This window comes from Pezoporus occidentalis, unplaced genomic scaffold (genome assembly GCF_034315485.1).
Source record: "Pezoporus occidentalis ecotype Australia unplaced genomic scaffold, CSIRO_AGI_Poc_V1 ctg3439, whole genome shotgun sequence".
Taxonomy (NCBI): Eukaryota; Metazoa; Chordata; class Aves; order Psittaciformes; family Psittacidae; genus Pezoporus; species Pezoporus occidentalis.
The window spans coordinates 204-4,567 of NW_026915418.1; the positions used below are offsets into that span (position 1 = coordinate 204).

A 4,364-nucleotide genomic window follows, 5' to 3' on the forward strand; every position below is an offset into this window, starting at 1 on the left:
GGGTCCCCCCAAAACCAGACCCCCCCCATACCGGGACCCCCCCATTCCACCCCCCCAATGTGGGACCCCCCCAAACTAACACCCCCCCATTTCACCCCCCCAAACTGGGCCCCCTCATTCCACCCCATTCCTATGGGGGTGCCCCCCCCATCCCATTTCCTTTATAGTGGGGGGGGAACGCACAGATTTGGGGGTGTCCCCCCCCTCTTTAACCCCTCTTCCCCCCCCCCCCCCCATCCCATCCCATCCGTAGCCATGGCAACCGACCCGGACCCCCCCCCCCCCCCGCCCCCCCCGCTGCCCCCCCCGTTATTGGGTGGGCCAGGACGTCCTGGCCCGCTGGACCGACGGCCTCCTCTACCTGGGCACCATCAAAAAGGTGGGCGAAACCCCCCAAAAAACACCCAAAATCACCCCAAAACCACCCCGGAGACCCCTCCAAACACCCCAAAATGACCAAAACCACCCCAAAATGACACCACCCCCCCCTCACCCCCCCCAGGTGGATCCCGGCCGCCGTGGTTGCCTGGTCCAGTTCGAGGACAATTCCCAGTTCCTGGTCCTATGGAAGGACATCAGCCCAGGTACCCCCCCCCCTTATAATTAACCCCCCCATAATTAACACCACCCCATAATTAACACCCCCCATTATAACCCCCCTTTTCCCCCTTATTAATAACCCCTTTGCTCATCAACCCCTAATGAACCAATGACCCCCCCATTCATCACCCCCCCATAATTAACACCCAGCCCCTATAATTAACACCCCCCCATTATAACCCCCCTTTTCCCCCTTATTAATAACCCCTTTGCTCATCAATTAAGCCCTAATGAACCAATGACCCCCCCATTCATCACCATCCTATAATTAACACCCCCCCATTATTAACCCCCTTTTCCCTTCATTAAGAACCAATTTGCTCATTAATTAACCCTTAATTAACCAATGACCCCCCATTCATCAGCCCCCCATAATTAACACCCCCCCATTATTCCCCCCCTTTTCCCTTCATTAAGAACCCCTTTGCTCATCAATTAACCCCTAATGAACCAATGACCCCCCCATTCATCACCCCCCCATAATTAACACCCAGCCCCTATAATTAACACCCCCCATTATAACCCCCCTTTTTCCCCTCATTAAGGACCCCTTAACTCATTCATTAACCCCTAATGAACCCATGACCCCCCATTCATCACCCCCTCATAATTAACCCCCCCATTATTTCCCCCTCATTTCCCTTCATTATGGACCCCTTTGCTCATCAATTAACCCTTAATTAACCAATGACCCCCCCATTCATCACCCCCCCATAATTAACACCCCCCCATTATTAACCCCCTTTTCCCTTCATTAAGAACCAATTTGCTCATTAATTAACCCTTAATTAACCAATGACCCCCCCATTCATCAGCCCCCTATAATTAACACCCAGCCCCTATAATTAACACCCCCCATTATAACCCCCCTTTTTCCCCTCATTAAGAACCCCTTTGCTCATCAATTAACCCTTAATTAACCAATGACCCCCCCAATCATCACCCCCCCATAATTAACACCCCCCCATTATTCCCCCCCTTTTCCCTTCATTAAGAACCCCTTTGCTCATCAATTAAGCCCTAATGAACCAATGACCCCCCATTCATCATCCCCCCATAATTAATACCCCCCTTAATTAACCCCCTTTTCCCTTCATTAAGAACCAATCTGCTCATCAATTAACTCCTAATTAACCAATGACCCCCGAATCATCACCCCCCCATAATTAACCCCCCCATTATAACCCCCCCATTTCCCTTCATTAAGAACCCCTTTGCTCATTCATTAACCCTTAATTAACCAATGACCCCCCCAATCATCACCCCCCATAAATAACCCCCATTCTTAACCCCTTTTCCCTTCATTAAGAACCCCTTTGCTCATCAATTAACCCTTAATTAACCAATGACCCCCCCAATCATCACCCCTCATAAATGACGCCCATTATTAACCCCTTTTCCCTTCATTAAGAACCAATTTGCTCATCAATTAACCCTTAATTAACCAATGACCCCCCATTCATCACCCCCCCATTATTCCCCCCCTTCCCTTCATTAAGAACCCCTTTGCTCCTTAACTAACCCTTAATGACCCCCCATTCATCCCCCCCCATTATTCCCCCTTTCCCTTCATTAAGGACCCCTTTGCTCATCAATTAACCCTTAATTAACCAATGACCCCCCATTCATCACCCCCCCATTATTCCCCCCCCTTTCCCTTCATTAAGAACCCCTTGCTCCTTAACTAACCCTTAATGACCCCCCAGTCATCCCCCCCATTATTCCCCCTTTCCCTTCATTAAGGACCCCTCATTAATGCTCATTAATTAACCCCTAATGACCCCCCCCCTTGCAGCTGCGGTGCCAGGGGAGGACCAATCCTGCTGCGTCTGCTCCAGCCGGGTCCTGAGCCCCCAGAACCTCCTGGTCCGGTGCTCCAAGTGCGGCCATGGTTGGTGCCCCCCTTGAACCCTCTTAACCCCAACTTGAACCCTCTTAATCCCCCCAAAACCCTCTTAACCCCCCTTGAACCCTCTTAACCCCCCCTGAACCCTCTTAACCCCAACTTGAACCCTCTTAACCCCCCCAAACCCTCTTAACCCCCCTTGAACCCTCTTAACCCCCCTTGAACCCTCTTAACCCCCCTTGAACCCTCTTAACCCCCCTTGAACCCTCTTAAACCCCCCAAACCCTCTTAAACCCCTTGAACCCTCTTAACCCCCCTTGAACCCTCTTAACCCCCCTTGAACCCTCTTAACCCACCCATGAATCCTCTTAACCCCCCTTGAACCCTCTTAACCCCAACTTGAACCCTCTTAACCCCCCTTGAACCCTCTTAACCCCCCAAAAACCCTCTTAACCCCCCTTGAACCCTCTTAACCCCCCTTGAACCCTCTTAACCCCCCCTGAACCCTCTTAAAGCCCCCCAAACCCTCTTAACCCCCCTTGAACCTTCTTAACCCCCCTTGAACCCTCTTAACCCCAACTTGAACCCTCTTAACCCCCCCAAACCCTCTTAACCCCCCTTGAACCCTCTTAACCCCCCCCAAAATGCTCTTAACCCCCCTTGAACCCTCTTAACCCCCCCAAAACGCTCTTAACCCCTTTTGAAACCTCTTAACCCCCCAAACCTTCTTAATCCCCCTTGAACCCTCTTAACCCCCCTTGAACCCTCTTAACCCCAACTTGAACCTTCTTAACCCCCCTTGAACCTTCTTAACCCCCCCAAAACCCTCTTAACCCCCCTTGAACCCTCTTAACCCCCCAAAAACACTCTTAACCCCCCCAAAATGCTCTTAACCCCCCTTGAACCCTCTTAACCCCCCCAAACCCTCTTAACCCCCCCCAAAATGCTCTTAACCCCCCTTGAACCCTCTTAACCCCCCCAAAACCCCTTAACCCCCCTTAAACCCCTTAACCCCCCCTGAACCCTCTTAACCCCCCTTGAACCCTCTTAACCCCCCCCAAAACGCTCTTAACCCCCCTTGAACCCTCTTAACCCCAACTTGAACCCTCTTAACCCCACCTTGAACCCTCTTAACTCCCCCCAAAATGCTCTTAACCCCCCTTGAACCCTCTTAACACCCTTTGAAACCTCTTAAACCCCCCAAAACGCTCTTAACCCCCCTTGAACCCTCTTAACCCCAACTTGAACCCTCTTAACCCCCCCTTGAACCCTCTTAACCCCCCTTGAACCCTCTTAACCCCCCTTGAAACCTCTTAACCCCCCTTGAACTCCCCCCAAACCCTCTTAACCCCCCAGAAACCCCTCTTAAACCCCCCCAAACCCTCTTAACCCCCCCAACCCTTAACCCCCCCCCCTTGAACCCCCTTAAGCCCCCCTAAACCCTCTTAAACCACCCCAAACCCTCTTAAGCCCCCCTAAACCCTCTTAACCCCCCCTTGAACCCTCTTAAAACCCCCCAAACCCTCTTAACCCCCTCAAAACCCTCTTAACCCCCCAGAAACCCCTCTTAAACCCCCCCTAACCCCCCCAAACCCTCTTAACCTCCCCCGAACCCTTTTAAACCTCCTCTAAATGGTTACCCCCTTAAGAGCCCTTACCCCATTAAGAGCCCTTACCCCCTAAAAGCCCTTACCCCCGTTAAGAGCCCTTACCCCGTTAAGAGCCCTTACCCCGTTAAGAGCCCTTAACCCCGTTAAGAGCCCTTACCCCGTTAAGAGCCCTTACCCCGTTAAGAGCCCTTAACCCCGTTAAGAGCCCTTACCCCCGTTAAGAGCCCTTAACCCCGTTAAGAACCCTTACCCCGTTAAGAGCCCTTACCCCGTTAAGAACCCTTACCCCGTTAAGAGCCCTTAACCCT

At 52.0% G+C, this 4,364-nt stretch overlaps 1 long non-coding RNA gene across 1 annotated transcript; it reads left to right on the top strand.

The window, feature by feature from the left end:
* Window positions 1-280: 280 nt before the first annotated feature.
* On the top strand, window positions 281-2,506 carry LOC134169431 (uncharacterized). The gene is made up of 3 exons (XR_009966887.1): window positions 281-379; window positions 503-584; window positions 2,396-2,506. It is a non-coding gene; the product is annotated as an uncharacterized LOC134169431 (long non-coding RNA).
* Window positions 2,507-4,364: the final 1,858 nt, after the last annotated feature.